The sequence below is a fragment of the Euprymna scolopes genome, chromosome 4, assembly GCF_053919585.1.
Source record: "Euprymna scolopes isolate OS-2025 chromosome 4, ASM5391958v1, whole genome shotgun sequence".
NCBI lineage: Eukaryota > Metazoa > Mollusca > Cephalopoda > Sepiida > Sepiolidae > Euprymna > Euprymna scolopes.
In genome coordinates, this window is record NC_136485.1 from 181223627 (window position 1) to 181251246 (window position 27620).

Consider the following 27620-nt stretch of genomic DNA (forward strand, 5'->3'; position numbering starts at 1 on the left):
TCCACACATGGGCGAATGGTAGCCTTATAGAGGTACAGGATACTTTCGGGTGTTTGTAATTTTCTAGCACGGTAGAGAGAGCCTACCTTCCTTGCAGCGGCCCTGGAAATGCCTTCAATGTAATTGTTCCAACTCATGTTTCCTGTGAACGTTAGGCCAAGGAGTTTAAAAGATGTACTCTCAGATTAAGTGTCGTTGGCCATAGCTATTGGTGGTAGAGAAGGTTTCTTGTATTTATTGAAGGAAACTAGTTTAGTCTTGGCGGCATTGAGTGTGACCATCCATTTTTGTCCCCATTCCACTACGAAGGTCATCCTCTAGTGTTTCTGCCATTTCTTTGGATATGTGTTCATTTGTTTTCCTGTCATGCCTGTTATAGAGTGTGGTGTCATCAGCATATATACTCATCTCAGAGGCAATTTTGTCAGGGAGGTAATTTATGAATATTAGGAACAACAGAGGTCCAAGGATAGACCCTTGGGGCACTCCCGCATTTATATCATATTGTTTAGATGTACAACCGTCGAGGACAACCTGGATTTTCTCTTATCTAAGAAAGATTTAATTATGTTTAGTATTCTACCAGTGATACCGTGTGATCTAATTTTCCTGAAGAGACCCTCATTCCATACACTGTCAAAAGCCTTAGATATATCTAGAGCTACTGCTCTGCCCTCCCCGGCTTTGTCCAGTGAGTGGTATATACGTTCAGACATTACAGTGAGGATGTCTGCTGTGGAACGGGCTTGTCTAAATCCATATTGTTGGTCAGTCAGAAGTTTAGCATCTGTAAGGTGATGGACTAGAGCATGGTTAATTAAGGTCTCAAATATTTTGGAAAAAAGTGGGAAGAGGCTAATGGGGCGATAATTTAATGGGTCCGTTCTTTCTCCAGAATTCTTGAATACTGGTACCACAGAAGCAGTTTTCCAACAGCCCAGAAAGCAAGATTCATTAAGGCATTTGTTGTATAGTTTGGAGAGAACTGGAGCTACTTCAGCTGAGCACTTTTTTAATAGCACAGCTGGGATGAGATCGGGTCCACATGCCTTTGAAGTGTCAAGGTTTTTTATGATAGCATGCACCTGAGCAGGGGTGATTTTCAGATCGTCTAGCATGGCGTCTGTCCGCATAGGAAAGTCAGGTAGGAGGTGGTTGAGAGGGTCCAGTGTGGAGTTTGAGGCAAACCGACTGGCAAGCATGTCAGCCTTCTCAGTTGCTGAGCAAACAACCTCGTGATTGTTAGTTAGTGAGGGAATTGTTGATTGCCCATTATTTACTACACTGTTGTAGATTTTCCAGAAGTCACGAGTTCCTAATTTTTGTGCTTCGATGCGTTTTTTAGTGGTTTCAGTAAAGTCTCTTTTAGCTGTCGCTATTTCTTTCTTAACGTTATTTCCAGCTTCTTTTTGTATCAGCTTTTTATTTTTCAGTCCACACAGGAACTCGGCATCAGATGAACTCAAAACCGAGTGGCTCCCACACTGGAGGGTGATATGACAATTCCTTCATGTTGTATCATCAAACTGTTGGTGAACAAAGGACCACATCTATACAAGTAGAGACAATTTTATATTGCTGAAACTATCCTAATTAAAGGATGACATGCAAGAACAGTTCTTCATGTTTTATTTACCAAATATTGGATTTTATCTCCATTCAACTTGAGTCTGAAGTGACTCACATTATGCCTAATTGTAGGTGCCAACATTCAGGCCGAGTTCACCATGAACATACATGGATCCTTTCGAGGAACAAAGAACTGACATTCCAACATTAGGAATTCATACTACTGGCTCCAGGCATATGGAGGCAAAACTGGCCACCGTTTTGCAAATGTACTTACCTGAACCAATAAACTTTCATTGCTGTTACATTTGAATAAATTTTGAGTTTGAAAAGGTATGGCTTTTGTATTGTGGATTCTTTTGCCTCTGCCAGGAGGAAATTGGGATGTGAGAATAATTTCTTACACTATCTACTCAAGTGGCATTCTTATTACCGGTGTAAGACGACTTATCTCTCATTTTCTTTTTCATATTTTAGTTTCCCGAAAGTTCAAGAGGACCAAAAAATAAATATGGGGGAGGGACACGCACTAAAAAAAATATATTTCCCCTCATATATTTTACGGAAACTGCATTTTATATGTAATTTCATTCTTAAATGGATAAGTATCGAAAATTTCACGAAAATGATCATCAGTTGATTTTTGCTAGATTTATTAAACATGGGGATGTTTTCACGTTCAGAATGCTTACTACATGAGAACGTTATTTTAAAGTGTCAATTTCTTTTTGTACGATAACATTTTTTTAAAATTATTTACTTTTATTTACCATATAAAATTATAAAAAGTTCGGTACTCATATATTTATGGTACTATGCTATAATAATAACGTTATTATTTCGAAAGCCATTTTTAACATAGGGAGGGAGGATGTTTTATAACTATTCTGTGCTGCCACGTAACAAGAAAAAAAAAGATATTGGGAAACTTGAATTTAACCAGAGAAAAACTATTTAAAAATAGCGCAGTACCAAAAATACATAAGCACCAAAGTTCTATTAATATTGTTAAAAATTAAACATAACAAATACAAAACAAATATGTTTATATTGTTGAAGATTAAATTAAAAAAAAGGTTTATATTGTTTAAAATTATAAAAAGTTCTATTTATATTGTTTCAAACTTTAAAAACAGAAATGGGGGGGGCGCTTCTACACTATCAGACTAAAATGTTGTAGTCGATAAATGGAGTTTTCAGTGAAAAACAATGGTTTCTACTAATTTTCTTTTGTCAATCCTAATAAATTACAATTCTAGTTTCCAAATTATGCAGTCGAAATTACCTGGATATTACTGAATTATTAAACTAAACAACTGTAATCGTGTAAGCAGGTGAAAAATTGCAGCCAATTTTTTTAATCGAAACGGAAAATTACCTCCGTTTCGAACTTTCCTGTGTCTTATATAAGCAAATACGATCGTTTTCTTGAAATTCTATTTATCTTCTTACATAAATAATTTCAACCTTATCGATTTTCGTAATTTTGGGGTATAATTATCTTAAAAATGCGAGGAAAACGTAGACACCATTGTTTTCATGTAATATTCAGTTGCACGCTTTCCGAAATTTCGTTCTGATAGTGTAGAAGCGTAAAAAAAGTTCCACTAAAAATAAATAAAAACTGTTTATTCTTTTAAAATAGTTGAAAAATTTAAAAAGTTCTGTATATATTGTTAAAAAAAAAAGTGTTTATTCCCTTTAAAAAAAAAAAAAAAAAAGGTTGTTCTGAGGTACTTGTACCGTTTAGTCAAGACATTAAAAATAAAAATATCGAAAAAAAGGTTATATTGTATGTATCTGTTTTGGACTGAAGATCTCCGAAATTTTTTTTTTTCATTTAATTTGATCGAGTAGTTTTTATTTTACAGCAGAAAAACACGTTTTTATGAGATCGCGTTGACGTCAGCCATTACGAAATTTGTTGAAAGGGAGATAACTCCAGTAAAAGCGCTGACACTTCCTCCCTATCTTTATTACGGGTTTTTCTTCCTAAAAATCGAACCTTTTCCTCAGTATCATAACAAATTGTTTTTTCGCTGTAAAATAAAAACTACTTGATGAAATTAAGTGAAATTTTTTTCAGAGAACTTCAGACTATAACGAGTACGCACAATATAACTTTTTTTTTTTTTTTTTTCAATATTTTCATTTTTTAAATGTCTTGACTAAACTGTATAAGCGCCACTTCGGAAATACCGATATCATTGATATTGTTGGCATAGTAACTTGACGGTGATTAGGGACTTTTGTTCCTTTTATGTAATAAAGTGTTCGAGATTATTTTTCCACCTAAACTCCAGTCTTGCTGAAGTTCTGTTTAGCATTCGGAACATTTTCACATCGAGCCTAGTTTTTCACTTGACACCGGTACGATCGCACGTAAAGTCACCTACGCTTCTGAATCGCCTCATTATATTATAAAATATGAAAATAAATAAAACAATAATTATTATAATATAAAATATTAAAATAAATGAAGTAATAATTAAGGAGATCGGCACTTAACATTCTGCGAACCTGCTTTTCCGGTTACTATATTAAATTTGGACTTCCAGTACCATTTTTTTTAAAAAAAACATTTAATTAATTCAACGATAGATTAAAATAAAAAGTAAGTATTACTTGATTTTTTTTTTACTTACAATTTTGAAGTTTTCCCCAAATATATTTTTTCCGTTCTAAAGAAGATGTAAATAAATGTCCAATACTTGACTATGGCTAGGTGTATCAGAATTTTGGGGTAATGTTTGTTGTTTGGCACCCCTAACACGAAACTGCGAATAATTATATATATATATATATATATATATATATATATATATATATATATATATATATATATATATATATATATATATATATATAACTCGTAATTTCTCTTTTAAAAGTGGGTTGTTTATTTTTTTATGGAATATACTTCCAAAGTAAACTATTAAAGTTGTTTAAAAAATAATAGAAATATTATTATTTTATTTTTAAGAAACAGTGTTTACAAAGTGCCGGCGCGCCTTCATGCAGCCATTTTTTTTACGTAATGAAATCAATTGAATTTTACGAGTTAATTTTTTTTTTCAATTTTTAAACTTTAAAAATCTATCAAAATTTTTCTATTGGTTAAATTTTTACGATATTTTCAGAGTCAATGTGAAATTTTATGCTCTTCCCAATAATCCGAATATAATATTTTAAACAAACGTTTTTTTTTTTTTAAATTCACCCCCTCCTCATTTTGAAATGTCTATTAAAATTTGAATAATTAATTTATATACCAAAGTTTTATATATAACAAATTGCAGATAAAAGATCAATAAATAATATATTCAAATTTAAAACAAAAAAGAAGTGTTTTTTTAGAAATTTACCTGTAAAGTCCAAAGTTTAAACCCCCCTTTTTTAACCACGTTGTTTTTTTTTAATGGAACCTTATAATCTTCTTATATTGTATAGAAAGTTTCGTTTTATTACGAAAATTATTTCTATTTCATTCAATGTTTTTTTTTTTAGATTAAAAAAAAAAAAAAAAAATTACTCCATAAAGTGGAAATTAAATATATTAAATCAAAAACTCGTGTATTTCTTTTAGAAGAATTTGGTTTATTTTCTTCAAGTCTTTTTTAAAGAAAACCGATTTAAAAAAACAAATATTGCATAATTTGCTATTAAACCTGTTATTTCTTTTTAAATTTGGTCTTTGCTCCTTTAATTGAAAAAAAAATTAGGGTTTGAATTACATTTTTCAAGTAGTTATAAGCTTGTAAAAATAGGAGGTCGAATTATTCAATTTTTTTCATGCATTCTTAAGATCCGTTTCTAACACACCTACCCTATGACTGCTCAGTAAAATCCAATAACGAATTACTACAGTTCAAATAAGACCACACAAAATTAAGCTCTGTTTCATACCACAACAGAAAAAAAAAGGACTTAATGATTTATTTACAGTGCATATTTTAAAACTATATTTGGTAATATTGATATGTACAGTTCAGGCCCTATGTCGAAACATAGACGTCATGGCTGCAAATGTGTCTCGTGTCTTTGTAAAACACGACCCCATGAAATGCCAGAAACTGAAACAAAATATGTTTTAATGGTTTTGCTTCTTGCTTTAATTTTGACTTCTTTATTTTGTTTTGGCACTTTTGCATTATGCAGGTGAGCGCCATTGTTAGGGGGCAATAACTCCAATTTCTTTTTGGTCAAATAAATAACAAGCATGATTTTTTCCAAACATAAAAATATTCGAAAACCAAAAGATTGCATAAAAATATATCAAAATATAATTGTAAAGACATTTATTGAAAAGTCTGCGTAAGAAAATATAATTTTAATAAAACAATCTTGTAATTAAAGCAACATTGGAGTTTGATAAAGTAGATAGCCTTTTTTTTCTGAACAAATAAATAATTTTAATAAAACATTTTTCGAATTATAGCAACTTTGAAGGGTCACCAACAAACTAATAATTTAGATGAAACATTTTTCCGAATTAAAGCAACATTGGATTGTTTTTCCAAAACATTTTTTAATTGAAGTATAATTGTGGCAGCTGTTGAGTGAAAAGTTTGCATAAGAAAATATAATTTTAATAAAACAATTTTGTAATTAAAAGAACATTGGATTTTTATAAGGTAAAATTGTTTTTTTTTGTTTTTTTTAAACAAATAGTTTTAATGAAACATTTTTCGAATTAAAGCAATATTGAAGGGTCAACAACAAATTAATAATTTAAATGAAATATTTCTCTGAATTAAAGCTATATTAGAGTAATTGTCCCCTGTTCTTTGACTGAAAAATGCTACTTGGTGAGTTTAGTGAAACACACCAAAAATCATGGCACTTACCTGCATATACAGAAGTGCCTTTGTTTTTGTTAGACGCTGCTAAAATTGAGAAAAGTCAAGGTCATGTTTCTTTTTTTAAAAACTAATTAAAATCTATGAAAATCCAATATTTCTGGACAAATTTAGATTTTGTCCAGAAAGACAAACTCCTGAATTTTATTCTATTAAAAGCAGAATAATATAATACTTTTTGAGTTTGTTTTACAATCCACCGAGGTAAAAAAAAATTGGTTAAAAAAAACAGAAATGTTATCAAAGGCAAGGTAAGTTACTTTTCTGTCTATCTGTAAAAATTTTTGATGGCTTTACTCACTTTAAAAGGTTTATTAAGTTCGAAAAGCATACAGTGCCGAGCATTATGTGAGAACAAGAAAAATGACTGCGAATTGACACCTAAATATTTAGTTTTGATAATAACTTTAAAATAATAAAATGTACAAAATACTGTTAGAAACTCACGTAATATGTATTACCGTGATATATATGGGGTGGGTTTCTAACAGTATTTTGTATAATTTTATAACATTTATTTGTTATATTTGTTTTTTTGACCACTTTTTCATACCCGTGTGGATTGTAAAACAAACCCTACTTTTCTATAATTTTTAATATAAGTTTCAATTGAAAATTTTTTCCAAAAATCAGTCAAGTACCAATTTTTGTTTAAAAACATAAACAGTAAACAAAACTTCAAATATTTAAAAAAAAAATGTTTTTGGGTCAATTAAACTATTTTTTTTATGTCTAAATGAGATTTAAGATAATTCGCTATAAGAATGTGCAAAAATATTAGAATTTTTTAGGTGAGAATTGGGTATTCATATTATTTAGATTTTACGAAATACTTTTTGCAAAATATTTTTTGTATATTCCCAATTTCTTTTCAAAAATGCAATTGTATCTTTAATTCTTCAGTGTTTTAAATAATTATTTAAATTCTAATAAATGAGAAATTTTAAATAACATAACAGAAACATGCCATAGACTTTCTTATGTGTGTACAACATGTGTATAAAGTGCTAAAAGACAACAGAATCTGTATTTTCTTGCCTCCCATGAAGGTAAAATTAGACGCAAAGTAGGTTTTTAATGTGGGGAAATCCAGCTTCCAAATACAGGCACTCCTTATAAGGACAAAAATTTAAATTGCCTCAGTATAAAAACTGTACAAAAAAAAAAAAAGAAATAATAAAACACAATTCGTCCATTATTTTTTCACAAAAAAACTTTGAAAAACTTTATTAAAAATTATTTTTTAAATTGTCAAGAGTAAAAGGGTAATTTGATGAGATGAAAATATAAAAACCAGTTATTAATATGCAATGGTTTTTATTTTGGAGAAGGAAATGCAAACTTGCTATGTGGTTATAATGAAAATAAGTTATATTTTATTATGCTTGCTATTCCAATGGCAACTTATTTAGTTCAGCAAAACATGCGGTTTAAAAGAAATTTTTGTATCACAAAAATTTAGGGGAAGTCGGGGTAAGTTGAGCCAATTTTCCATTTTGGCTCTTCAGAATCCAAACGACTAATTATTTTGCAAAGATGAGTGTATTATTATAAAATTCTTTTATTTGGGAACATTTTGAAACAAGTTGCAGTTTTCTGCTAGTACACCTAAACCGACCATGTGCTTTACAAAAATGCATATCAAATGGCTCAACTTGCCCCGTCCATGGGGCAAGTTGATCCAACCTCTGAGGTAAGTTGTGCCACACAGGGGTAAGTTGTGCCACGCAAAAATGTGTTGCAAATAAAGAAAGAACAAGCCCAAAATTGTTGCTGTGGTTATAAAACAAATTATAACAATGAAGTAGAAATGTTAATTACAGCGAATGAACCAGCACAAAATTTGAAACATATATCTGAAAGTAAGTTAATGAAGTTGCCACTGTGACAAGTCACAGCTGAAAACGAGCTGGCTAGAACAACGGACAGAACTGCCAACACTATTTGGCTGTGGCAGCTTGTAAACAACATCTTCTGCATTGAAACCCGCTTCGTCCTTTGGGTTTGAAACAAACACAGGCTTGTCCGTTCCTACCTTCCCAGCAACTTTTTGAAGGAAAACACCTTCAAACTCAAAGTCCTCCCCGTTAAGAGTGTCAACCCGGGCAATATAGTTCACAGTTCGTGATTTGCTAGCACATTTGACAACCACAAAGTCACCTTCGATTATTGGGCTATCCAGATCAATATCACCATCAGTCCATCACTATCTGATGACACATCATCAAATTCAAAATCTGAATCATCAGTGTCACTTGAACATGGGGTTTTAGATCTCGGGGGACATGACTTTTTCCCACCAGCATTGAACAAACACTGCTTTGTTTTTGTTAATAGGCTCCTCTTTCTATTTTCAGAAAGGGCTATCAGCTTCTGTCGTTCAGGGCTGTCAGTCAAAATCTTTGAGCTGCTCTTTTTGTGACCACCTCTTCTTGCCTTTCTTGGTGCTGCTTTCGGAAATGACTGAATTACAGATGGTGAAATGTATGAACGATGCATGACATCATGTGAGCTAGATGAAACACAAGACCCAGATGCGGATGGTTGCATAAGATCATTCTTGCTGTTTTTGTGGTCGGACATCATCACTGTGCATGGGCAAGACTGCTCCAAGAACCTCACCTGATGGTCCTGCATCTTCCACAGTAGAATTTGCCTCAAGGCTTTCTGCAGCCACATTTTGCTCACGGTCAGTTGGAAGAGAAGGGGAAAAGTCAATTTCACTAAAGATGTCCCGGTTAAATGGATGAATGCCCGAGGCTTGGAATCCAGCAGCAATGTTCAATAGTGCCATGGCAATCATCTGGGCTTGGTTCACTAGAGCTGGGATTTCATATATTGTTACTGTTTTCCCTGGATTGGACCGTAGCCACCCATCCATGGCTCTGTTGTATGCTGTTTTGAAGGGTCCATACACTGACCGGTCGAGCGGCTGGAGACGATGGGAAGTGTGTGGTGGAATGATCAGTAAGACAACGCCATGAGATCTTACTGTGTTCACAACATTCAAAGAAATGTGTGTGTCATGGTTGTCGTGGATTAAGAGGATTTTCTTTCCTGGTGAGCATCTGGTGTGCTTGATGATGTGATTTAAATATTCCACAAACACCTCTTCATTCATCCAGCCACTTCGTGTTGCCCTCCCTATGCACTGTGTTGGTCCACCTCTGATGAAGTGATCTCTGTAGTGGACTCTGGGAAAAATGAACAGAGGAGGCACGACTGATCCAATTGCACTCACAGTGTACACCACCGTTACCAATTCCCCGCGTTCAGCGGAGGTGATTGAGCCAACTTGTTTCTTTCCTTTTTCTGTGACAACGGCTCCAGGGTTTTGAACGGTGGTGCATCCAGTCTCATCAGTGTTGTAAATGTCACTTGGTGAGAACTTGTACTTGTCCATTATCTGACTCAAGTTGTTGAAAAATTTATCAACAACTGGGCGGTTGAAGGCTGTGACACGCCTAAAAGATGTTGCTTCTGTCACTCTAATTGCCAGGTTCCGGCGCTTCTTGAAGCCTAACCACCAATCATGTCCTGCTTTTTTCTCACGATCCCAACTTGGTGGCAGATTAAGACAGTTTTTTTTAGCAAACTCATATGCCAGTGTGCGACATCTTCTCAATGACAAACCATGAAACATGTCTGACAATTGTTTCACGTGGTCAGCCAAATCCCTTTCCATTTCAGGACTAAAAACCAATTGCCGTAAGGAAACAGGTGTGTAAGCAGTCCCTGCTGGTTGACTGTCTTGTTTGTCCATGTACCGCTTCAGTGTCATTTGATCAATGTTAAAGTCCTCTGCAGCACTCCTCACACTCTGACCTCCAGTAACAGCAGCCTGTTCCATAAGGTATGTAGGAGTTTGTCCACGATTTGTCTTTCGCACGTAGTGGCGCATGTCTGGTGGGCTTTTTTTCTGTGAAACACACAAAAAAGACAAATGAAGTTAACACAATAAATCCGATAATGATGTAGAATATTACTAGAGTGAACTAGTTGATTCAGTGGAGTTCCTGGCATAAGTCTGGAACATTGAACAATGAATGCCAGAACAGCTGGCATTTGTAGAGAGGCACCTGCCTCTCCTGGCATGTTTAGCCAATCAGGCGCCTCCAAATGGAATAACCCACCATGCCTGACTAATTGTAGGCTAGTCCATAATGGTGGAGAGGGGAGGTAAGTGCATTCTTGATTCTACAATGATAATAATAATAATGTTAAAAATAATAATGATAATAGTAATAATAAAAATAATTATTATTATTAGAATAACAAAGCGCCTGTACAGCATGCAAATTCCTATCCAAACACGGCTTACACATCTTAAACATTTACCAGGTAACCCATAGATCTAATTCTTATACAAGTAGAGCATATAACTTATACAACATGCATTTTGAATTCACTCTATAACAGGCCTACTGATGTGGTTACACATTCATCTGTTTCTTGAAAACGTGTAAAAAGACATATGGAGCAAGTTGAGCCAGTGGCACAACTTACCCCATTAGCATTGGCTCAACTTACCCCATTCTGACCTCATTGAATTGTCTGTTCAAATGCATGCATCTCATGTGTGGTGAATGTAAAAATCTTTTACAGGTATGAAGGCAAGTAATTGAACAAACAACTACCACGTATTATATCTAATCAAACTATTACTACACACAAGAAACATGCACTCACCTCTGTAACGCTTTATTTTAGTTTTTTGGCACGAAATGTGATTTTCTTTTACTGCATCAACCTCCGATATTGGTTCAGCAAAACAAAATGGTGGAGGTTAAAGTCACGTGATCAGTTGTTTATAGATTGCATACAAACTTGGATTGGCTTAGTCAATAGTGGTTAAAAGGGGGTGGCTCAACTTACCCCTATGCTCAACTTACCCCGACTTCCCCTACATATTATACATATAAATAATCCTGAAACTTAATGATATATGTCAACTTACTTTATCAATTTCAAAATATTCTCAGTTAACATTGATTAGTAGTAATTTTAGTTCTAGTGATCACAAAAATACAAAGTACATATCATTAGAACTAGTCAACCAGGTTTAAATAGTTTGTGAATTCTCAAGAATACCTAATCCAATTTGTATCATTTATTTTTTTTTCAATCAAATACTTATTGTAAAGCGTTCAATTTAAAAATTTGAAATACATTTTTTTTTTTTTTATTAACAGAAAATGTAGGAGGCATATTTAATTGTATCCTTGCAGTCTCTTACAGTGATTTCAATGAGTAGCTTCTGCTATAATAAATGCATCTGGATTATTTTAAATCCTACTAGCAAGGACAGAGGAAAATCTCAATGCTCAGTTTATGGTAAAGGAGTTGGCGTCGACTCAATTTTCTGTGGTACTTGTAAGCATTGAATATGCAAGAAGTGAAATTACAGATAGGTTGAGAGAAGATAACCAGTTTGTGTGCAAAAGGTGTAAGACAACAGAGATAAATGTAACCTCAGATGTGGAAAATGTATGCGAATGGCAAAGTTATTGAGATTGTTCAGAAATTTTGTTATCTTGGTGATACCATTGGAATATAGGGTGGAGTAGGTATTAGTGTGATATCTAGAATTAGGAGTGGATGGAGTAAGTTCAGGGAACTTTTGCCATAACTAACAGCAGAGCATTACCACTGTTGACTAAAAGAAGAGACTCAGACATCTGTACACAGTGTGATAATATATAGAAGTGAAATCTGGACAGTGAGAGTCAAGGACATGTTGCATAGAGAGAAATGACATGAAAATGATATGGTGAATGTGTAATGCAAGCCTTTAAAGACAGGCTCAGATTTGATGAACTGAGAAGATTAAATCTGGACACTATAAAGAGATGTGTGCAGGACAAGAAATTTGGATGGTATGGCTATGTTGAAATAGATGAGAGTTCTTGGATTGGTAAATGTAGAACGATTAAAGTAGCAAGGTCAACCCATAGAGAAGGCCAAGAAAAATGGGAGAAAGTGATAAAGTCCTGTCTAGAGATAGGTTAGTTGAGAAGTCAATTTCTAAAGGCTGTCGAACATATAATCATGTAAAATGGATATCAAACAGAATATGATGAAGATGACTTGAAATGAGTATTATATATAACTCTTATCTAATATACAAATATTGATTCTATCTGTTCAATATTATCTGACAAAGACCAGTGAAAACAATTATTTCTACTTTTGATTTGAGTTACAAAGATTACTGCATTGGTTGGGGATATAATATGCATTAGGTTGGCCAATTTAAAAGTTGTTATAAAAATATACAGCAATGCATTGACATTGGTGCTGGTAAATAAAGTATTCTTTGTCATAATGGTTGAAGTTCTTTAAATGCTCAACAGATTCACTGAGAGACCTTTTGTTGCTTTAGAGATGGAGATGAATCCGCTTTTTTGTTCTTGTCAAGTAGTGATGGAGAGCATCTTCTACCTGAATTTGATTTTCATTGGTGTTAATCTTAACACCTAAGACAATCTTGAAATATCTCAGTTAGTCTTTCAGCACTTCCTGGAACCATTTATATCTTTTTTAATAGACTTCACAGAATCATCATGCTTGATAGTAGAGTTCATGATTTTCTGTTTCTTGACACCATCTTGAAACTCTTTTCTCTTCTTTTGTCTTTCATCTGTATAATTTTTACTTGGATGCAGAGTTTAATAAGAACTTTTATTTGGGCATGTCTTTCTCACAGATGTTTTGCATGTTTTCTTCAGATGCTAAGAATGGATTACCACTCAGCTGATGATATTCAAACAAAACTGCTTTCTGGTTGCACTTGAGTATAGTTTAGAGGATTATTATTGTGTTCTGTCTTTACCTCTTTCAAATCTTATTCATTGTTGGTGGATAATAAACAACTGCTGAACAAATAGAGTAGACTCTTATCTATGAACAAGACAACCAAATTCCAATTGAGCTACCATGCATGTTATGCAATGCCCCTTCCCTGCATGCAACTACATCACACCAGACCATGACACAACTATTATGGCAGCACTTCTGACAACACATGGCGCCATACACACTGTTAGTGCCTCTACTCCTATGGCCACAGTTGAGAAGGTTAAACGGCCAACCATAACTGCGACTGGTACTAGCGAAGCCTGGGCCTATTTTCAATCATGCTGGGCTGATTATGTGGCTGCTACAAAGATATCCAGATGCGAAGAAGTAATCCAACTATTGGAATACTCTGAGGAGCCACTACGTAGGGATCTCACTCGCACATTAAGTGGGAAACTCATAGATAAACCCATGGATGAGATCATGTGTGCCATCCATAAGCTAGCAGTCCGAGAAGAAAACACAATAGTCGCATGCACAACATGCAACAAGATTGTGATGAATCGATACACCACTTAGGTGCTTGCCTTCAAGGACAAACAGGTATATGTAAGTTTGTGATCACATGCCCCAGCTGGAAGTATAACGTGAACTACTCAGATGCCATCATATGCGATGTGCTGACCCGACGGATTACGAATCCTGATATTCAACTAGACCTTCTAGGAAATACAAACCATGACATGTCATTAGAAGAGGTGTTTCAATTTATTGAGGCTTAAGAGTCTGGTAAGCGATCTGCCTCAGAATTATTAAACATTTATTCAGTAGAAGCTGCATGGTCATCATACCAGAGAACTAAGCACCAACTTGATAAGAACAAACAAGGACCATGTTCCTACTGTGGTAAACATGGTCATGGCACAAAAAGCACCACATCTGTGGATGAAATGGCACCATGCTTAACTCGGATAAATTTATTCCCTGAGCAAATGTTGTTGAATTTGCTGGATTTGAGATCACTAAGAATGATGTCCGTCCATGTAGTAAGTATCTACAGCCAATTCTGGATTTCCTGACACCGAAAAATATCACCGATGTTCATTCATGGTTCTGTTTCACTAACCAAGTATCTTATACTTTCAGCATGATAGATCGCATGTTACCATTCAGGGAGTTTAAACCGACCACTCAATCAAGTGAAATGAGAACCTAGAAGCCCTCTTTCAGGAATCCAAAGCATTGATTGTTGCTGAAATTGAACCTGGCATCCACATCTTTGATTCGGTTAAACCAACATGCTTGGCAATCAATTAGTTAAAGTCTGGAATCAGATTTTGGTTCCTACAAAAACACTGTAACTGTTCAAAAAATGAACCATTTTGTTGTTGCTCTGGCTGGAAGATAACCCTAGTTGCAAGCTATTTTACACATACAGCAGAATCACACTATGCACCGATAGAAGGTAAAGTGCTCGTAGTCGCAGACACCTTAGAAAAAGCTAAATACTTCGTTCTTGGATGTTCAAACCTAATTATTGCAGTGGACCACAAACCACTGCTGAAAATATTTCTTAATAGATCATTTGAAGATATTTAATACTCGCTTATGGAACCTCAACTTCTAATAAGGTTAAAATATTTTTATTATTATTCATATCTGATACGTAATCCCTTGTATATCACATTACAAATCCACACATTAATATGGGAAGGGAGACTATTTTCAAATATCGTCTTAAATTCGAAATGGAGCAACGGACTTATATGAAGTAGATATTACTAAGTCCTTCGTACCTATTTTTTTTTAATGGAGAGTAGATAATGCACTGTGGATGTGTTATCGGCAGTTCTCGTTACTCTCGCTTCTTCTTATTTGTCCCTCAATCCTCATTTCCAATGAGTGATTTTCCTGACAAAGGGTGAAGAAAAAGCTGCTTTCTAGGTTGGAGTACTTCGTGAACAGTAGCCTGAGATGTCGGAAATTTTCTGTTTCTATGTCTATCCTTGTAGCCATGTCACTACTAAGGGTGCTGCAGGTAAAGGTTTCATCTGGGCTGATGTTATCCGCCTGATAGTCAGGGACCCGGACCTTGGATTAACCACTAAGGAGGCTGTCCTATCAGCAGGTGCAAAGTACTGGGCTGCTGTATTGCCATTTAGGGAATGGATTCTGGACCATGCAGTAGACCCCTACTAACATGTCTCCTTCTCCAACATCAGGGGTCTATGTTCCAACCTTCCAGAGGTTGAAACCCAATTACAGGAGATGGTTGTATCAGTTAAGATAAAAATGAAATGTAATAAGACTTCAGAAGTACCTCTCCACCGTACTGCATATCGATACTCTATGGCTGACTGAGATAGCTTCCGTACATTTATATCTGATCTACCGCTGCATTCCATGTTTAAAAAGGATGTGTCCTCTATAGTATCAGACCTGACCAAATGGTTAATTGTAGGCATAGACCAATTCATACCATCCAAAAAATTTCAACAAAAACCTAACAGCTCAATCCGTTAAATCCAAAGTAGCTGATCAGCGGCTTGGTTCCCACCAGTTTTGGAAAATAGCAAACAGGATCCTGAATAGAAGCGTGTGTTCTATCCCAGCCATCATCACTGGACCTGAGGTCATCTCGTCAGTATCAGACAAGACCAAACTAATTGCCAAGAACTTTGCAGCTAACTCTACCCTATGCGGCGAAGGCCATCAACTCCCCATATTTCCTTCTATAACAGACACATGCACATGCTATGCAACATATAAATATCTGTACATGAGGTAACCAAGCTAATCAAAAACCTTGATTCCAGTAAAGCAACTGGCCCTGTTGGCATTTCAATTATAGTGTTGAAAAAGATTCAACCAGAACTAGTGCCTATACTTACAAAACTATTTAAGCATTGGCTTAAGAAGTGCTTCCCAACACTCTGGAAAACCTCATCAGTATGCCCTGTATTTAAGAATTCAGGTGATAAGTCATCTCCCTCTCAGTACAGACCAATAAGTCTCCTTGTGTGTCATGAGTAAGTTGCTGGAATCCATATTAAATAGAGAAGTAGTCAACCACCTCAGCAGAAATAACCTTCTTAGTGACACACAATATGGTTTCCATTCTGCCAGATCTACAGCAGATGTGCTAATGGTTATATCTCATAGGATTAGTGAATTTCTCGACAAAGGCTTCCTTTCTAGGGCAATTGCTCTTGACATATCAAAAGCCTTCGATAAGGTATGGCATAAAGGCCTACTTCACAAGATTTCCGGCTACGGTATAACTGGAAATGTTTTCTCAACTATTAAATCATTTCTCTCTGATAGGCTCATAAGAGTAGTAGTTGATGGGCAGAAATCAGAGACCCACAGTATTAATGCTGGAGTCCCCGGAGGGGGGGGGTCCATCCTGGGCCCAACTCTCTTCCTGATCTACATCAATGATCTCCCAAAGCACATACTTAAATCATTCATTGACATCTATTTTGATGACAAAACCATGTATGGCAACCCACAAAAACTATAAATTACAAAGTTCTCTCTGATTCTCACTCCACTGATCTTGAGCGCGTGGTACAGTGGGGAAGAGGTGGCTAATTACTTTTAATACATCTAAAACCAAGCTCTTATCTTTACATCGTCAACGCTCTGATCCCCATCTGGCATCAATTGAAATGGATGGCTCTCGTCTAGGGGAGGCTCAATGTTTTGATAAGCTTCTGGGCTGGACTATTGAACATATACATCAAGTCTGTTGCCAAGGTCGCTGGAAAAATGGTAGGATCCTTCTACCGCTCCAGAAGATATCTCACTGCTAATGCAATTCTCTATCTATATAAAAGCCAAGTATGGAGTAATGCTGCCGCATTTGGACAGGAGCTGCTAAAAACAGCCTATCCTGCCTTGACAGAGTACAAAATAGACTTCGTGGCTTAGTGGGGGATGCCCTTTCCTCCTCCCTGCAACTTCTCTTCCACAGAAGAGACGTTGCAAGCCTGTCTTTGTTTTATCGTTATTTCCATGGCAAGTGCTCGTCTGAGCTCCAATCTCTGGTCCACCCTTGCAAATCTTTCATGAAAAACACCCGGCTAGCTGAAACCATTGTCAATAATTTTCCCTATTCTTTATTTGTGCCTTAATCAAAACATAGATTCCATGAACAAAGCTTCTTTCTTAGAAGTGCACACCTGTGGAACTCTGTTCTGTTTGCATGTTTCCCACCTGCCTGTCATGCTATCTGACAGGTGAATCTATAAAGTTCATACTACCTGATGACCTAGCATCCCTGTCCTCAGACCACAAATTTCTCAAACACTCAGCCCAAGTACTATCTGACCTCAGAACCTACAATACCACTGTATGTGACACCGAAGAAAGTGCCATTGCAACACTGGATCACAGGACACACTAAAACTCAAACCTATCACATGGGACAGTGCGCACAGGTACCACTACTGACGAACATAGGCTTGAACTAGCCAACCTTATAAAATCTAGCATACCTGAATTTCACTAGGAAATGCCACAGCACATTCACAAGTATTTCCCGTTCCGTGACAATTTCTATACTACAGATGGTGTAATAGTCTATAAGAACCATACTGTCATCCCACCATCATTACAAGATGAGATACTCACTACTCTACACTTGGCTCACCAAGGCATAATGTCTATGATTGCAAGGGCCGAAGCGTCCATATTTTGGCCAGACATCCATCACAACACACCATACAAACTGCCTGCAATGTAATAGAAGCCATAACAACACACTGTACAAATTGCCTGCAATGTAACCAGAATGTGCCATCAAACCTGAGAGCTGCACCAATCCCTCCTACGAGCTTGGAATACTCCTTTCAGTGCCTCTGTGTAGATTTGTCCATCTGTCAAGGACACCACTACCTAGTTGTGGTGGACTGCTATTCCAACTGGCCCATAGTTGAGAGATCTTAAGATGGTGCCCAGGGACTTATCTCCTGCCTACGATGGTGTTTTGTAACCTATGGCATACCTGTGGAGTTAGCTTCTGATGGTAGACCCGAGTTTAATGCTAAGAGCACTAGGCAATTCCTCACATATTTGAGTGTTCACCACAAGTTATTCTCGGTAGCATTCCTCCATAGCAATTGCAGAGTGGAGATTGGCGTCAAGACTGTAAAACACCTCCTCATAGACAACACAGGCCGCAGTGGAACCATTGATACAAATTCATTCCAACATGTTATGTTCAGTATAGAAATATGGCAGATTGAGACACCGAGTTGTCACCAGCCATATGTATCTTCAGTCGTCCCATTTGCGACTTTATATCCATTATACCTGGAAATTATCAACCACATAACACATGGCATAGCACTTGGCAAGCACGTGAAGAAGCCCTACAAAATCAGCACATGCGCTGTGCTGAGAAGCTATTGGAACATATGCAAGGGTTCCCACCACTGGTTGTTGGTGATTATGTGCGCATTCAAAACCAGGTCGGTCCTTATCTGCACAAATGAGATAAAACTGGAGTAATAGTTGAAATTCGCCAATTCAATCAATATGTAATAAGCATCAATGGACCTAGGTGAGTGACACTTTGGAACAGGAAATTCCTGCGAAAGTATATTCTGGTGCAACTCCCTCCCCCAAGGCTGACAATCACAGACGACCTTAGATTGCGCCATGCTGCCCCCACTAGGACACCAACTACTGTTGCACATGACGATACCACAGAATCACCTAAAGTCAGAGTCGAAGGTCCCTATCATTCCTGTATATTCCACCTAACCAATGCTCTCACCACACATACCACCACGAGTCCCACATAGTGAGCTAGCAATGCTGAACATCACTCAACCAACATGTAATTCCGGATACTCCCGTATCACCAAGCCAACCTCAGAATATAGAGCTTTCAAGTCAGCCAACAACCCAGCCCCTCCTCCCCACCTGGTGTACGCATGTCAAGGAGATCAGGCTGCGCTAAAACTACACCAAAATGGTTCAAAGACTACATCCCACAGTAATCCTGAGTCACTTCCCAACCAGATCCACTCAACATAATGTTTTCCCCTGTACTCATACAGATTCCTGTCCCCCTTGCCTACTCAAAGACTTTGGGGAGATAGAGGATTATTAATATACAATAAACAATTGCGGGGCAAATAGAGTACACTCTTATCTATATTTGAGTTTAATCAATGATGTAACAATGCATATTGTTTTATTAACATACTAAAATCTATATTTCCAAAAGCATGTTCATCTCACAGATTTATTATTATTTATTATTATTTATTAGAGAGAAGCTCTTCAAGACAGTGTTTGCCTTCTGATTCATAATGCTTTAAGAAAGCTCCTTACAAAATGTCATGTAACTGATACTTAGTGACAATTAGGGACTTGTTGAATATTCTGTGAAAACATTCTAAAACGAGTTCTGAGACCTTTAAATCAAGACAAATTTATTACTTTCCTAAAAGAATTCATCACTAAATGCTCTTATAATGTACATGCCTAATAACAACTGTTAATTGCTGATTCGACATTCCAAATTCAGCTTTTTATTTAGCCAGCTGCTTGGGCCAATTTCTAACTTATGTTTCTAGAAAATATGCATTCAGTTTTTTTGTTCAGAATTTCTGACATTTTTCTGGGTACTCCCAAAATACTTATAAAGTAAATCTCATTCATTTTCACTAAAGCTAATATCTACTTTCACTAAAGCTAATATCTACTTTCACAGCCTCAAAAGTCACCAGGAAACATAGTTGTTTATTATTGCTAACAAAACCCCAGAAACATCTTACATTTTTCATATTAAAAGTACATTTCTAACATAATATAATTCATATCACAATACTACATTCCCAAATTACTTGAATTATTATTTTACATTGTTTGTTCATCATTACTTCTCAATGTTTGCTTCCAGACATTCATAAATAATCATATGAATATGCTTTGAATATAATTTATGATCATATAATGAAAATAATACACAATTATACAACATGGCTACTGCTTTCATTTTTAACTCCCTTCCTGTCGCTTGCGTGACACTGCTGTCCGAACTTTTACCTTCCCGTTCCCACTTGACGCGTCTTCTCTCCACTCCAAAACGAACTTCTGCAACTTTAGCTTTTCTCTTCTACAAATACACCTTCTCTGCTCGCAATCAAACTTCAGAATGCCCTCCTTCCCCAAATCACTCCTCTTTTATTTCCAATCAGGAGCATCTCATTTGCCTACCTCGTGGTCACCCTGTAGGCATATAAAGAAACAGGGCAGCCATTTTTGTTTCTTTCTTCTTCATTATGAACACGAGGTAAGCCACACAAAAACGCGGTCGGTCGTTCTTGTTTCTCTTTTTCTTCATTTACACCACACGCCCCCCTGATCTTCGAGATCAATAGGATACTTCGTAATCCTCCATCCAAGCAGGCCGCCTCCTCTCACGTCGAGGCCTCTGGGGGACAACTTCTCGGGGGTTAACGTTTTCAGGTTCACTACAACGCGGGCCTAAGTCAGGTTGAGCAGCATCATTGGCTTCTCGGTGGCCCTCGATTTCTTCTTCTTCACTGCCCTCACTGCATACCGGCAATGTCACACGACGCAGGTCTAAGATATGCCGGGGAACGCCATTTACCATCACATTGTTCTTCGACTGCAATCCTGTTATGACCCCTCTTTTCCAACGAGTGGTACACTGTGCATTGGGGGGTTTCACCCACACCTCTTCACCTACTTTGATAGTGGCTTCTTCACTCTCAATTCTTGCTGCTTTGTTGCATGGATGCCGCCACTTATATGTGAAAACGGCCCTATGAGGCACAGTTGTCTCATCTTGTTTGGTCTTCGGCGAGATGTTATACCAAAACACCGCCTCTATGGGTGATACGTTGCTTTTTTCCGCAGCGGCTTTAATGGTGCGATGATTCCTCTCCACTATTCTGTTGCCACTCGGCCGATACGCTGCTCTGAAAAATTGCCTTATCGCACACCCCTTTAAAAGCTTCTGATCGGAAAGCGGGGCCATTGTCCATTAAGAGTTCCTCAACCGGCCCTCTCTCCAAAAATATCTCCTCGATGACCCCTCCGATCGCCCATGCAGCTTCTGCCCTGATCTCTCTCCAGATGGCAAACCTTCCCGGTCCACAGTCGACCATCGACAGATACAATTTGTGGCGATAGTGTGTCACGTCAATGGCCAATCGCTTCCAGTCCTCCGCAACGTGTAGCTCTCCTGCTTCGTGTCTGGACGGTCCAGGGTCAATTGATTGGCACTCTCGACAGTTCTCCACCACCTCCCTAACCTCCTCCTCGGTGGTCTCCGGGTAAACCTCTCTGGCTAGGAATAACGTTCGTTCTCGACCAAAGTGGTGCATTTCGTGTGACTCTTTGACTTCTTCCCCTGCACAGCATACTGAGGAGACCTCCTTTCCCTCCTGCAGCCAGGCCTTCTTCACGCGTGTCATCGAATCCGCCTTGTTTTTTTCTGACGGGACCAACACAACAGATACTCTCAACTGGAATTCTGCTATCAGGTCGGTGAGCGCTCCGAGTCTGCGCTTGATCAGCATTTCCGCAGCGCCCCTTGTCTTAACTCTCTTATCGCCAGTTACTGCCGACTGAATCCACGACGCTACCGTTGCCGAATCGGTTTTGACTTCAATTATTTTCAATCCCATTTCAGGGCCAGATTGATTCCTTTTATAGCGGCATCTAGTTCTGCTACGTTGATATGGGAGAAGTCGTTGTTTTTTCTTAGCCACGCCGCATCCTCCACAGTTACACCTCCTATCTCTAGTACGACGCCCAACGCCAGGTTACTGGCATCGCACCAAACCACACCCGCGTCTTCGCCGCTGACATACCATTTCCCTTTCACTGGGTCCTCATTCCTCACTCTCGCAATGACTTCTTGCAGCATGTTCGTGACCTCCTTCGTCACACGGCCTTCCCAGTCATCAGTGCCTGTTTGTCGTTTAATAAAGCTGCATGCTATCCTGAGCCAGCCAGCGATAGGATAGTGCCCGACCAGCCTCCCGCAGACTGAGAAGAGTTCTCGCCTCGTCAGCTCAGATCCGACTTCGGGTATTGCATTCCCTCGTTCGAAGACAAGGCTGTCTTTTCCATCTCGCCTTAGTTTCAACCCCAGCACCGCTCCTCCATCTAGGGCCTCTGCCGGTTTTGCGGTTAACCCATACTTCTCGACATGGCTTCTTACTTTCTCTGCTGTCACCTCTGCCTCCTCCACCAGGATGTCGTCAATGTACGAGCTAGTGGCCTCCTCCACTGTACAGTCTTTGCTCAGCACTGTCTTCAGTACGGCAGTCATAATTTTGGGGGCTGAACTCAGCCCAAAGCCTAACCTCGTCAGACAATACACCCGTCCCTTGTACCGGACCAGTTGGTACTGCCAGAGTTTTTCATCTACATGGATCTGCAGATATGCCGATTTCAGATCGACAATCTTAGTGGCCCGCCCCATTCTTCTCCATTTCCTCATGACATCCTCACATACGTCGATCCCCGTTCCAGTGTGGCAGGCTACGTGTCTGTTCAATTCCCTAAAATCCAGCATGGGCCTAATCTTGTTTTTGGTAGGCTGAACAACTGCCAGTAGTGGCAACACTCCTTTTTCTTCCCCTGTCCACGGTTTCAGAATTCCTTCTTTTATCCACCTCTCCACTTCTTCCTCGAATCCTTTTCTTATTTCTCCTCGCAGGGTGTTTTCGTAGCAGCCCACCTTATTCTGTAGTTCTGGGGGCCCGGAGATCCATTTCCATTCCACCGTCCACCTCACGCCATCAAACTTCGCCAGGAAATCTTTGTCCTCAATGCAGCAAACCTCCGGTTTTGGGGTTCTGACAGTTCTATCACCTTCCACTCCTGCCATCCCCACTGCGCTAAGACATCCAAACGTCACTTGGCCCCCTCTTAACGTAGCGCCCCCCAGTCGGTTAATTGCACTCATACCTATAATCACGTCGACACCACCGACCAGATGATTCAACACTAGGGCTTGCAGTTCAATGGGCACCCCTTGCACAATTACTTCCGCTGTCGTCTCTCCTAGGCATTTCACATCCCTGCCATCCACAGTCCTAATAATCCTGGTTCCGCTCCATGACCTCGCGATATTCCTTGCTAACAGTGTTGTAGTGCAGCCTGTGTCGACAAGGGCTATGGCTCTCTTCCCATTGACTACCACCGGTAACCGAGGCAATGTTCTATCATGCGCCATTTCCACACAGAAGGGGTAACCACTGGTGCAATAGCTCCCCTTCACTCATTTCCCTGGTCCCGTGCAGCAACACAATAGCGGCTAATATGCCCCACTTGTCCACATCGGTAGCACGTGATCCCCGGTCTCGGCTCTTTGCAGTCCTTGATCAGATGAGGACCCTGGCACCGGAAACACTTGATGGCAGGTCTCCCCTCCTGTCGCCTCGCCGGCTGCCTCTCATTCAAGTGAGGCCTCATGCACATATTTCCACTCACAGCTGCAGCCACGATTGGGCTTTTAACATTTTTCACTAGGACTCTGGCGTGGACCCAGAGATCGTCCACTTCCATAGAATGGATCCCCGTGATTCTCTGCATGTTCGCAGAGATTTCCTCTGAGAAGCCGTTCACTAGGTACAGCTTTACCGTCATCTCCAGGCTCCTCCCCACGTAACCAGCCAACCCTGCCAGTCTCCTGATCTCTGCCGCAAAGACGTCAACGGACTCGCCGGTCCACCTCAAACTTGACAGCTTACCAAGTGCTTCAAATGGGCCCTCCGCGAAGGCCAATTTCAGCCTTTGCTCCACTAAGGCAAGGTCTTCCTTGTCTTCATCTCGCATCTGTTGGTAAATTGTGAGGGCTTCCCCCTCTAAGTATAGCGGCAGCAGGGTGACCACATCTATCTTTTGCAGCTTCGCCACCATTTTTAATTTCTCCAGCCACTTAATCAGGTCGCCCTCCCCAGTAAAGGGTCTCAACATCTGAGTGCTCAGTCTCCACTCAGCCATGTTAATTGCTTGATACGCCGAAATAGCTTGTCGCTTGCGTGACACTGCTGTCCGAACGTTCACCTTCCCGTTACCACTTGACGCGTCTTCTCTCCACTCCAAAACGAACTTCTGCAACTTTTGCTTTTCTCTTCTACAAATACACCTTCTCTGCTCGCAATCAAACTTCAGAATGCCCTCCTTCCCCAAATCACTCCTCTTTTATTTCCAATCAGGAGCATCTCATTTGCCTACCTCGTGGTCACCCTGTAGGCATATAAAGAAACAGGGCAGCCATTTTTGTTTCTTTCTTCTTCATTATGAACACGAGGTAAGCCACACAAAAACGCGGTCGGTCGTTCTTGTTTCTCTTTTTCTTCATTTACACCACACTTCCTAAATCATATTTTTACCCTTTTTTGTTTTTTTTATCAAGCAGATCTATTTCATAGTTTATATTTGAAGATATACTCCACCCACTAAATAAAAAAACAATGGTAGATTTATTGAATCACATCCTCTTTTTATAATTTGCTGTGTCTAGCATTCCTTTGCATATATATGTTTTCTTTTTCCTTTTGCACCAAAACATAAACAAATCAACATACTCTTCTGAATCATATACATTGCCTTTAGTGAAGTCATCTTTTTCTTTGATTAAGTCTTTTTATAGAATCATTCCTGTCTCTACATCAAACTTTTTATGCATTTCTTTTGTCATTTTGTTTTTTTAAACATGATTTTCATTTTGTCTTTCATTGTTTTTACTTTTGGTGCTGCTGTTTGCTAATGGTCACACATATTTTTTGCCAATTAAACTTACATCATAAGTCCAGGTGCCTTTCATCTCCCCCTCCCAAACATTAAAAATTACATTTACATCAGACAACCAGAAGAAAAAAAATTTTCTTATTGATTTATTTTTTGTTTTATATAATACTTTGTTCTTAGGAGCCATAAAATGTATCTTAGTGCTAGTAAAACCTACATAGCAAATACTTTTAGAATCAAAGTAGGAGGATAATACTGTAAGAAACAATGTTCAAAATATAATATTTCTTAAAACTAACGATTGTTGTATATTAGTTTATTTTCTCATAAAAACTGAATATAAACAACCTAGTTCACTTGATTGAAATATGAAAGTCATTGCATTTATGTTCTTTATTTGCAGATATATAATAATGCATATGCCGACAAAAGAGAAACGATTTCCGTGTACACTTTGCAAATCATCATTTTCAGTCAAATCAAAATTAACAACCCACATGCAAAGACATAGAGGAGAAAAACGACATTCATGTACATTTTGTTTGTCTTCATTTTTTGAGAAATCTAAGCTGACCCGGCACCTGCGAATACATACTGGAGAGAAACCTTTTCTCTGTGAAGTATGTGGATCCTCTTTTTCAGAAAAATCCAATTTGAAAGTCCATATGCATATACACACAGGTGAGAAACCATTTTGCTGTTACATATGTGAATCTTCGTTTGCTGATAAATCAACACTGAAAGCACACATACTAATCCACACTGGAGAGAAGCGATTTTCCTGTGAATATTGTGGATCTTCATTTTATAAGAAATTAGCTTTGAAACGCCATATACGCATACACACTGGGGAGAAGCCATTTTTATGTGAGGTGTGTACAGCTTCCTTTTCAGAGAAATCAACTTTGAAAGCACATACACGTATACATACTGGGGAGAAACCATTTCTATGTAAAGAGTGTAACTCTTCCTTTTCTCGACCTGCCTATTTGAAAGTTCATATGCGTGTACACACTGGAGAGAAACCATTCTCATGTGGCGTCTGTGCATCTTTATTTTCACAGGAATCAACTTTGAAACGGCACATGCGTATGCACACAGGAGAGACAAGACCATTTTTCTGTGAAGTGTGTTTATCTTCATTTGCTGAGAAATCAACGTTGAAAGAACATGTGCGTATACACACTGGGGAGAAACCATTTTACTGTGAAATATGTGGATCTTCATTTTCTCGACAATCAACTTTGAGACGACACACACGTATACACAGACGAAAGAAAGCATTTTCCTAAATTTAAAAAATTAAACTTTCCCAATGAATCCAACTTTCAAAAACACATGAAAACCTGAGGGAATGACTAAACTCCTTAAAAGAACACTTGGTTGAAACGTGTAAATAGCAGGTAACTTTCTAGCATTTGTAAAAAGTTAATGAAAGCAGAAATAAGAAAAAAAATTATTTATTCAACCTCGAATTGTACAACTTCATTTTTGTCAGGACATTTCATAATGTTCTTTTTTGTTTTTATCTTATTAAACCTAATTCTATTTTCAAACCACATGCAGCAGCACATCACATTGAGAAAGGAATCTTATGTCTATGTATACACACACAAATACATACTTCAATCTTTAATGTGAAGTATGTTTACCACATTACAATAATGATTGTACTTTTTGATTTTATATTCAAAAGAATAAATAATCACATTCTGAAATTGCTTTGTCTTATTCATTTCTTAAGGATATAAACATTTCTTTAGAACATCAACCATTTTCTTGTGAAACATGTAGAACTTAATTTTCTCACAAATCAACTTTGAAACAACACTTGCATGTATACAAAGAAGAGAAATTAGGATCTTAGGAAGATTTTCATCATTCCAGTAATTTTAGGAACAACCGGACTCATGAAAGAAATGTCAAAAACTACTTTGCAAATACACTTAATGATTGAAGTGCAAGAGAGATACAAATAATTGCACTTAAAGGAACGCTTAGACTCTTTAAAAGGTCTCTTGGTTGGAATGTATGAAATAACACATGAATATACACAGATGAGAAAAACATTTTCTTAAATCTAAATTTAACTTTCACAATAAATGTATTTTGCAACTGTACCATGTGTAACATATTTTGGTGTAATGCATGTTTGTGTAATGAAAAAGTCTCAATACATACTTCATAGTCATTGAGATGGACATACCTTTTCTCAATTCCTTTGTGATCAACCACTGGATTCATCTATTTCCTTGTGTTGTGCTGTTTAGTCGATGCTTGTATATTGATTTCTATTCATCTTGTGGATGCTGGAATAAAAGCTTTAATTGGATACCATACAGTCAACACACGAGGACTTGTAGTTTTAATTGTAGGTTTATTTTTTTTGCATTTAACATAATTTTGGTTGAACCTAAATTCTACCTTTGTCCAGTTTCTTATTCAGACATAAAAAATTAATTCTCACCAACTCTCTGCTCTCTTGCATGTCGAGTTGTCACTTATATATCAGCTGCAACCTTAAGAATTCTTATCTTTTGACAATCAGTTGTGAATCTAATACTGATCCAGCAGCACTTGTTATTATCCTATTAAAAGTGATCTCTTTCAAAATTAGACAATCATGTCATTCTTTTATGCCTG

At 37.7% G+C, this 27620-nt stretch overlaps 1 long non-coding RNA gene across 1 annotated transcript; it reads left to right on the forward strand.

The window, feature by feature from the left end:
• The first annotated feature begins 3716 nt into the window (after positions 1 to 3716).
• Positions 3717 to 26695, forward strand: LOC145270556 (uncharacterized). The gene is made up of 2 exons (XR_013865445.1): positions 3717 to 4183; positions 25381 to 26695. It is a non-coding gene; the product is annotated as an uncharacterized LOC145270556 (long non-coding RNA).
• Positions 26696 to 27620: the final 925 nt, after the last annotated feature.